We start from the raw sequence: 10,210 nt of genomic DNA, 5'->3' as shown, positions 1-10,210 counted from the left end.
GAATTAATGCTTTAGTGCATTTCTTGACTCTCTGCTCCAAGGGAACCGGGGCTTCGTGGTCCTTCCGTGTTGAGTCAGGGCAAGAGTGCCACCTATAGGCGTGTCTGCACCTAGCCTTGCCGCACTTACCTGTCTCTTGGAAAGCTCCTCCTGTTAGCTAGGGGATGGGGAGACCAAAGTGGTGATCTGCTGTGGCTGAATTTTGGTGCATGAGCTGGGAATTACTCTTCTGAGTAATGGGAAGGTAGTTAAACTGGCTTTGAGCCCACCAGCAACTGCCAGGATCAGCATACCCAATGAAGTGGGATACTTGTACATTTCCACAGAGGGGCTGTGGACAGTTCCTCTATCTCCCTGCAGGAACTATAGCACTAGAATAGAAGTCCCAGCTTTTCACAAAATTTATAATAATTCAAGTGGGATCAATGAAAGAGTAGTATCTTTAGAGAATGTAGGCCTGTCTTTGGTTTAAATAAACTGAAGTTGTTTGCAGTCCTTATTTTGCTGGGAGCTGATTGTGTACTCCTTAGTAATCCTTTTTGGAAGGATGGCAGCTATAATACCAGCTGGACTGTGCTGCAGTGATGGTGCTGGATGGATGTAACTGCAGCAGAGAATTACTCTCACCATTGGTCAGGATTTGGACTGGGGATTTTCCACAGAACAAATTTTTGTGAATTCTTGCTGGTCTGGCTTGTGCTGATAATATGCTGTCCTGAGAGCTTTCAACAGTCAGACCTTCAAACACCTCTTTAGAATAAGGACTGTTGTTGATTCTAAAATAATTTATGCCAGACTTTCAGGTAGGGAAACTGATTAGAGTATGCTTTCAAAATTAGTCTGGATTTGTTGATAATGCTTACATACTGGAAATGCTCAACTAAAAGATCTGACATGACCAACACAGATAACTGGAGAAAGCCTGTTTTGGTGGTGATGGTGGTAGGTTCAGATCTAATTCCACATTTTTCTGACTTAAAGAATATACATGAATTATTAATCTTGCATTGGTTAATTCCATCCTTTAATGCTGTCTTTAATAAGCATACTTAATAAACACAAAATCTTGTGCTGCTCATTAACTGTTCTTAAGGCAACTCTTCATAGAACCACAGAATGAGTAAACTTAGAAGAGATCACAGTGATCATCCACTGATGAATTTTTTAATAAAAAATTGGGTGCATAAAGCCAGGTTTGTATTGTGTCTGCAGTTGCTCATATTGTGCAGCACCAGCATCATGTTTATAAGGTACCTTAAAGATAGTATTTAACCCTGAAAATTAAAACTTGACGTGACTTTTCGAAATTTGTTACTAACTGCTGTAACTCAGCACTCTTGTTACTTGTAAAAGTGCCTAGTCCTTAAGTATAAATGCGTAAATAAATAATGTGTTCTTGGTCTTGGCTTCCCATAGTAGTGCACTGCAGCCTAGTTACTCACATGGGAGGGGAATGCACCTTTAGTGTTCCTGCAGTGTCACTTCACAGGTGTTTCTTGTTTGTCTATGAGCTACCAATGTTGTCTCTGTTTAGTTTCAGTGCACAGTGTGGATGACAGAGCTTATTCAGATAAAGCTGTTCTCTTCCCACAGCCAGAACAACTTGCTTATTAGACTTTATTATTATGTTGGACAGAAATCTTCCAAATGTTCATTTTCATCAACCTGATACTGAATGTAGATCACAAAACAGTATGAGAGGAGGAAAAAACATTTTATGTAGCCTTTATGAAATGCTTTCATTAGTTTTGACTTTAAGATATATAGTACCATGCAGTTCTTATGTTTATTGTACAGCCTCTTCTCCTTTGTAAATGCGGTTTGAATTATTTACACTGAATCACGAACATCCAGGAAAAGCCCAACAGATTTCACGTATAACACCACTTAAAGGCAAAAACAGACCCTCTTTTTTAGACTGTATCAGTCTAAACCAGAAGTTTCTTGAGGTCCTCTCATTCTTTACTGATCATGAAATTTCTACAGAAAACTAGTTAACAAAAGAGATGTAAATGTTTGTAGATCAATGGAATAATGTAGCAGGAGGGGGTTACTTTTCCTGCACAGAACTGGAGTTTTTTTGTTGTTGTGGCTGCAAGTTGATCACCAAGAAGCATGTTTCCTTTCCTGTCCTGTCAGAGCTCTCATTAACAATTATGTCTTTTCAGTTAATTAAAGTGGAACAACACAAATGCAGACTTGCTTGGATAAGTAGCAAGAAAACATATCTGGATTGTGTTTGGAGAAGGATTTTATCCATTTTACCGGTGGAGTCACTGATCACCAAATCTTTATTCATGTGAGTGATCTTTGCACTTGCAAATAATCCTGTTGTAGCTCACCATCTATGAATGAAACTCTTGTCTGCATTAATATACACTCTTTGTTTTAGTGACTGTCAATAGGAAATAATCAAGAGTAAATGTTGAGTGCATAGCTCCAATTAAAAGAAAGCCTGAAAAATATATATTCACACACTTATTTTCAGATGCAATAATCTTAAGACAAAAAAAGCTCAAATACTTTTATGCCAAATATTTAGCAGCCTCTCAAAGTCTCATATGAAGACTGTGGATGTATTTTCCTTGATTATTTTACATCATTTCAGTATTGCTTAGACTCTGAATTTATTAAATGCGGTTTTATCATTCTCAGGCCATTACCCCTCACCTTATAAAATGTTTCTAGAAGGCAAAATCCATATTGAATCTCAAAACATTGACTCTCTGTCTGCAGCAAAAAACAAACTTTGTTTGTAAGAGGAAACAAAAAGAATGTGCTATATTTATGCAGAATTGCTGTTCATGCAATATTCACTGCTACCCAAAATGATGAGCCTTGTGTTACAACTGGAATGTTGATCCAAAGAGTTTAGGCTAAGGAACGGTGCAAGTTCTGCATAGCTCTCCCAAGAGCGTCTTGTATCTTTTATATTGTGGTCGCGTAGGGTCAGCTGCACAAACATTGTGTGGTGCCCTGGGGAGGGGATATGGTCCCCTGTAATGCTACTGTAGGTTTCTGGTGAAGAGTTCAGTTCCCCATCTATGACTTCCTCTTAGGTTTTCTCTGTGGATATGTCTGAACCATAAAGAATAGGTTTTGCATGGTCATAAGTATTGTAGGCTGTGTTCCTCACCCATTTTCCGTTCTGTTGGGCTGCTCTGCAGGTGGCCATCAGCTTTCCAATGTGGCCATGTTTGGTAAGGTCCCACAGGCTAGTGGAGCCCTGTCATCTTTGGACCTGGTAGGTACCAGTGCCACGAGCCTTGGCTGTGGTTGTGGGCAAGCCATGGCTAAGCGTGGCTTTGGCTGTGAGCAGGGCAGGATTAATTTAATCTCTATAGTGGGGATTTGAGATAGAGGGTTACCCAGCATAGATACAGGTGGATGCTTTGAGAAAATCATATCACAACCTCATGTTGATAACGTCAGGCTCTCTGTATGCCCATGAAGCACTGTTACAGTCTGGAGTATCACATGACAAACAGACTCGTGTTCTATCATTTCAGTGTCATTGCAGGCTGGAACACAGTCACGGGAAGTGCCTTACAAGGGTATGACACTACAATCACAAAGGCAAAAATCAAAACTGTCAGAAGGTGAAGGCAATGGCATCTTTAATGGTGTAAAATTGTAATGGTCTTTAATTCATCTTTGAATGAGAAAAGGCTGTCTAGACCAGCATAACAGGGGATTTAATTGAACTCCTAAGTCTTTAAACAACCCCAAAGAGCTGACAAAACAGAATGGAAATCCTGCTGCTCTCTGCCACCCTCCCACCTGCACCAGTGCGCCTTTGTGTGGGAGGAACTGTGATTACCCCATCGCACCCAGTTCCTGTTCCCTTGGGTGGCAAACACAGCACAGTGAGTCTTTCCTGCTCTCTCATCAGTTCTGACCCATCTTGGGTCTGTGCTGAGATCACAGAGATCCATACCTTTTGTCAGCGCTAAGGCTAAGGGCACAAGCCCTGAAACTTGGTGGAGTTCATTCTGATGCTTGTCACAAACATAAGGTAATAAGAATAATACCGAAAAAGTGCCACATGATGCAGCTACTTAATCATTAATCCTTTTAAGTTGTATGTTTAGCAGTTTCAGTAAAGTTCACTTTGTGGAGATCCTTCCTTGGTTTGTGCCTCCATCCAGTTGGCCACTGCAAGGCTCTGGCTTGGGGGTGTTCAGTTTTGTCATTATCTGGACAATAATGACAATTTTGTCATTATTTGGACAATCAGCAGCTGCAGTATTCTTAGCGTGGTTTCAGATCTCCCTCCTGCCAAGCAGGAGCACCCACATTTGCCTCCAGGCGGGCATGTCCCTGGTCCTCCACTCGCCATGAAACCCACAGCCCAGCCAGGCTGTCCATGCTTTCCTGGGACACACAGATGGAATGGCAAAAGCCTGCAGAAAGTGCTACAGCAGTGATATTACACTCAGCTCAATATCAATTTTGTAAATACAACCGAAGTCCAGTTTTGGGAAACATGAGAAAGGGAGAAAGAAAAATGCCAGCAAGCAGCTAATCCAACAGCAACGACCAACAGTTGCTGTAATGAGCTGTTAAGTTCAATAATAACAATATTAAGAAATAAATATAACATGTGAAGGAAACCAAGGCTCTAAGCAAGCTATTACTTCATATTAATTCTGTATATTATATTCCAATACCGTTTTCTCTCCCTACCACGTTAGCAGATACCAGAGTAATAGCAAAAGCCAAAACGAAGGTAAGCAAAATGGTTGGCGTCAATCTGGATGTCTAAACTTTGACAACTCTGCTGCAGCAGATCCCTAAATTAAAATATCACTTTTCAGCATAATCCATGGCGTTGCTAAAACCGTGGTGTTGCTGTGGTTTCATGGCATTGCTGGTTTCTGATGCTCCTCCATGCAGAGAAGGCATTTGCAAAGTCCTTGGAGAACAGTGTGTTTTGTCTAGAAAAGAGTTCAACTCCGAGTGTTACGCCCTTCTGTCTCTCCTGGTCTCAATCTACTAAGTTGGGGGATGCCTCAAGGAGAGGCGAGTGAAGTTTCCCATGGTCTGACCCTCCACCGCCCTCCCTGAGGACTCCCGCAAGATGCTGTGTGGGGCATGGCTGCTGGGAAGACCTCCTTCGTGTCAAATACCTAAGACCATTCCGGTTGAATGAATCTCTGTGAGAAAGCACGGGCTCCTAGAAAAGCAGATGGTACTGTGCCAATGGGTAAACCCTCATCTGGTGTGAATCAGTGAAGTTGTGCTGCCGTCAGCAGAGCTGAACTGGTTGGCACACACTCAGCACCTCGCTCTGTCTCCATTGGGCCACTGACATGTAGGTTAAAGGAGGAGAGAAGCCAGAAGAACAGTGTAGGATCACCAGCAGCTCCTACTGGTCCCATTTTTCCCCCTGGGACTCACAATTTGGGTGCTGCTTTCCCCAGCCTTCAAGACTGCCTGTCCAGCAGCAGAATTTCACATCACCTTTACTTGCAGGTGAAGACCACAGGGCTCAAGGCAGGTTCTCCCTGAATTAAAAGGGAAAGGGTCTGCAAATGTATTTTCCCTCCCTAACACCAGGCTTAGATATAGGGTGGTTTGGTTACCTTATTGAAAATTTTATATCTATAATGTGCTTTGCAAATACATACAAGGAGTCACAGTCCTCCATGCTGACACCTGGCATTTGCAAGGTGTTAGGCTAGAGCAAGATAAAGCATCCCAGGCATAGTGCTGCATGAGCATGGCTTTTGGTCTGCCCTGAGCTCCTGCACACATCCTGCCTGCAAGAAGTGCTACAGACCTGCAGATAGATATGCAGTTCCTTGCATCATCTGCCGGCAAAAGGACTGAGGATTGGCCCCACTGTGGGGGAATCCCTTCCTGAGGGTGGTTCTAGGTCTGCCTCACCAACAGGTCCCATTTAGACTTGGATCCCTACAGGAAACTTGCAGCAAGGAAGGGACCAGGAAGGCACAGCTCTACCTGTCTGTAGCAAGACCCATTGCATCCTGCCCAGTAAGCTCTCTGCTGTCTGAGAAATTAGTTAAACTAGCAATAAAAGTCCACTGGAATGAATTTCATCTAAACTTCATTTTTCTTTGCCTGTTGAAAATAATTTCCCAGGCATCTCCGCCCTTGGGAAAGAGCAAAGAGCCCCCACCGCACTCTCATTACTTGAGATTCACCTCCAGCCGTCGCTGCCAACATTTTTTTCTTTTTTTTTCTTCTTTCTAGGTTGAGTTCTTTAATAGCTCCATGTCTCTTTCAGTCTAGGCTCCAGCCTGAGAAAAACAAACCTGCTAGCCTGGCGAAAGCCAAACACACACGGCCCAATTACCAGCTTCCCCACTGTTCCTTTGGGCCGGCTGGTATTCTCCCTGCCTTTGTTTTGCTGCCTGCTCCCTGCCTCGGAGCAGCTTCCTTTGACTCAGCTCCGTGCAGCCGGGCAGAACGAGATCCAGCAGGTAAACTGAGGAAGGGCTATTGTCCGGCTGCCCCTCGCCTGCAGACCACTGTGGTTTATGTGCCAGCGGAGCTTCCCACAGCGTACCTCTGTAAAGAGCTGCTTTGCTTTTGGATTAGGGGGAAACGCCTTGTTCCTTTGCACCTAGAATGTTTGTGCATAGGGAGGGCAGCATTGGTGTGTCAGTAACAGCAGACCTTGTTGGGGTGCTGGACATTGGTCACGTTGCTTTGGCCCTGATTGTGTGGGGCTTGTCTGTCCTCCAAGCCGGTGCCTTGGCTGGTGCTTGTTCTGACAGCCTTGGGAAGAGTCAGGGAGGATGGATGGGACTGTCTCCACAGCTGTGCACTCCCACAGCTTCCTGGGAGGAGGGAAGGTGTGTGAGAGCAATGCTATGAGGACCTGGCCTGGCTGTCCTGTGGCAGGGAAAGGATGGTGCCCATTGTTACCTGTCAAGTTTGGGAGGTGGGAAATGGCAGACCCTCGTGGTAGGTGCCCACCATGGTGGGGTCTCAGCTCATGCCACCACCAAGCTTCCCTGGTGCAGCGGCAGGGTGTCCACTGGAGGGTACAGGAGAGCAAACTGTTTTCCAAATGTGCTGCACCAACTGAGATCCCCAGAAATGCTGGGAATGAAGAGAAATGGTCAGTCCTGTGTCTGTTCGTCAGGCCGTACCATCTTGTCCCTCTGCCCCTGCTCCCCCACCTTGCTGTGACCTGAGCTCCCATGGAGCCCAGGCTATCCAGGCAATGAGGGCTTGTTCTGAGGACCAGCTCTCTGCAGGTACATGAGTGGGGTCCTCCAGCCCCGAGGCTTCTGCCTCACATCTGCCTGGCTGCAGTACTTTAAGCAGGCAGACTGCCCATGCCGAGCCTGGGCACTCTCTGGGGTGGAGCCAAAGCTGTGTCAGGGTCACAAGGCTGGAATTAGGTGGGTTTCTCCCTCTGACTCTGCCGAGTAGTGTGAAGGTGTGAGGTGTGGGCCATGCAGCTGACTGCTGGTACCTGTCCTGGAGAGCAGGGTGCTTCAGGAGATGCACTCAACACGAGTTCCCCAAATGCACAGCAGCTGTGTGGCTGTTCTTTGAGTTAACAACTAAGAATCAATTTTGAAGGGTGAGAACTGACTGGAAACAAAATATCTTTATCATCTTTCATTAGCACCATTACAGCTACAAATACACTTGTGCTGCTCAAAAGGATTTACAGTTCATGAAGGATTTATGTGTTGGGAGGTAGCCAGCAAAAGGAGCACTGGGGGAGAAGCTTAGGATTGTTAGAACATATCTCCATCTCAGTGCTCAGTTTGTAAAACAAATTCTTCAGGCAGGTGCTTGAATTCACAGCCTCTACAGAGGGAATTTATCAGCTTCAGGAATATACTGGTTAAGAAAAAAAAAACCTATCACCATCAGCTGCAAGGAGGGAAAAGCTAATCATCTAAACTTTATGGCAGGAGAGGTGCAGCTGTCAAAGCAATAAGGTAAATGAGTCTGAGGCTGAAATGGTTTTTGCAGCAGAACTCTGCTCCCTGTTAAATAGGAGAGATTGAACTATAGCACCATTCCACTATTCCCTGGTAATGCACCATTTTGGGGCTGACTGGGTGGTCTTAAGTCCATTGCCACAGTGGTTATATCGCTGATACCAATCAAGGCCCCGCAGCTGAGACCCTGAGTGACCTGCTTCAGCAGCTTTTTTCAAACCCCAATTCACTCATTTGTGTGGGATGCTTTTCTGCTACTTTATTTATGGGATTACATAAATGAGCCATTAAAAATGTAAATCTTCAGAACAGTTGAATAATACAGATTTAAACAATAAGCTCAGGGCGGTACAGTACAGAAACTTCCCTGAACCAGCAGTACTGCACCATCGTGGCTATGGCAACAATAGTGGGTTAAGGGAAAGAGAGCAAGGAGGAAAATAAAACGTCCCGGCATTGTTACAGTCACTGGCACCACAGAAAGATTAGGGATTTTTTTTTTTCAGAGTATTAGAACAATAATGAAGATGTGTCATTATGCACCACAAAGGAGACCATGCCATCCCACACATAGTGCAGGTGTCAAAACAATCAGGCTGGCCACAGAATTGAGTTTAAGTGAAGTTTGTCCCACCTCACCACAAAGCATTTAACCCTTCCAGGGCCAGAGCCAACTACAGCCATGCCATGGCTAGCACAGGCTCTTTTCCTCTCTCCTGTGCCATTAGGCATCTAGTCTGAGCACCTTTCTTCAGCAGCAGCAGCAACGAAACTGTACACTATGTAACTTATGGAGGAGGAGTTGGCTTCAGATTTTATTTGCCTTTCTTCTGTGCTTATGCTATGTTAGAGTACCTGACGAGGCAATACACAGTGAACTGAAGTTTAGTTAAGTCACACTGCAACCTTCTGTCTGCAAAGGATAAGATCATGGAAGTAGCTTCTAAGCCCTGTTTAGTTCACAAGTTGTGAGAAGCAGTAGCAGTCTACTGATTTTCCCTGTTCAGCAATGTATTTTAGGTATCATGTAATAACCTTAATGTGACAACTGTAGCGAAGAGACATGCCCACCTTCAAGACAAGCTCTGAGACATATCAGTGCTCTTCCTAGAAGCGGATTACATCATGTGGCACATTATTTTAGTAAGTTTTTCCTATCATTTGGTTCTGGAACTGAGTAGATATTTTGTGTAAGTAAATTTGGGAGAGTAAATTTGGTAATTTATATAAGAGGCATGTTACTTCTCTATTTCAAAGGTCACCACACCCTGAATTTTTAATATGTCTAACCTAAAGGCAAATGTATATTCCTACCATCCTAATTCCTATGCTGTAAGAAGGGCAAGGTTGCTGCCTAGTGAATCACAACTCACTCTCAGGAAAGACCACGGTCCCACCAGACCAGAGCTGTGTTTATAGGTCTGACCATGATGAAAACAGCTGAATACAGATACAGTATTTTGAATTGCTTCAATTTGTAAAACTTACAAATCAAGTGCCATGTGGAAAAAAAGCATTAAATTCTTCTGCAAATAAGTAAGCAAGGTGTGAAATGGACTGCAAGTGAAGGCTTCTACAACAATAGTTTTTCATGCATCACTGTGTTTGACTGACCTTTGAGACAATTTCTTTTTTCAGAATTGTGGAACCTGGACTGGATATATATATTATAACATCCAGCACTCAACTTAGCATCACAGGGAGGTTGAAGTTGACCTCTGGAGGTCACCTAGTCCAACCCACCTGCTCAAGCAGGACCACCTAGAGCTCATTGCCCAGGACCATCTCCAGAAGACTTCTGAATATCTCCAAGGAGTTATGGGTATCTCCAAGCATCATAGCCTTACTTCATTATATTGTGATGATTTTTTATATGTTCAACTGCTATTGATAACAGTAGGACTGATTTCACTGTATGTAGATAATGGACACAATAAAAGCTTGCCAACTCCTTAGTATTTTCTACCTGCTGTAATGGGAGAGGAAGAATTTCTGGTAGTGGAAATGGGGAAATACCTAAAGAATACTATGATTATCAGCTGTGCTAGCATGACGGTTTATTTTATTAATGGTGGCTTTCCCAATGGGATTGTTTCTTTGGGGCAAGGGAAGGGAGAGTTGAAACAGGAATTTTGATTTATTGGCAAAATAGAGAGGTCACAAGAATGCAGAATGTAGACAGCTTTGTGTTAATGAAGAAAGTCTTCCTCTGGGTTGCACATGAGACTTTTTGAGATCACTAGATTTATCTCAGGGCAGCGTTGGGTTTTTAGGACAGA

The sequence above is a fragment of the Chiroxiphia lanceolata genome, chromosome 2, assembly GCF_009829145.1.
Source record: "Chiroxiphia lanceolata isolate bChiLan1 chromosome 2, bChiLan1.pri, whole genome shotgun sequence".
NCBI classification, from domain to species: domain Eukaryota; kingdom Metazoa; phylum Chordata; class Aves; order Passeriformes; family Pipridae; genus Chiroxiphia; species Chiroxiphia lanceolata.
The sequence above is the reverse complement of the archived record's forward strand: the minus strand, read 5'-3'. Positions refer to the sequence as shown.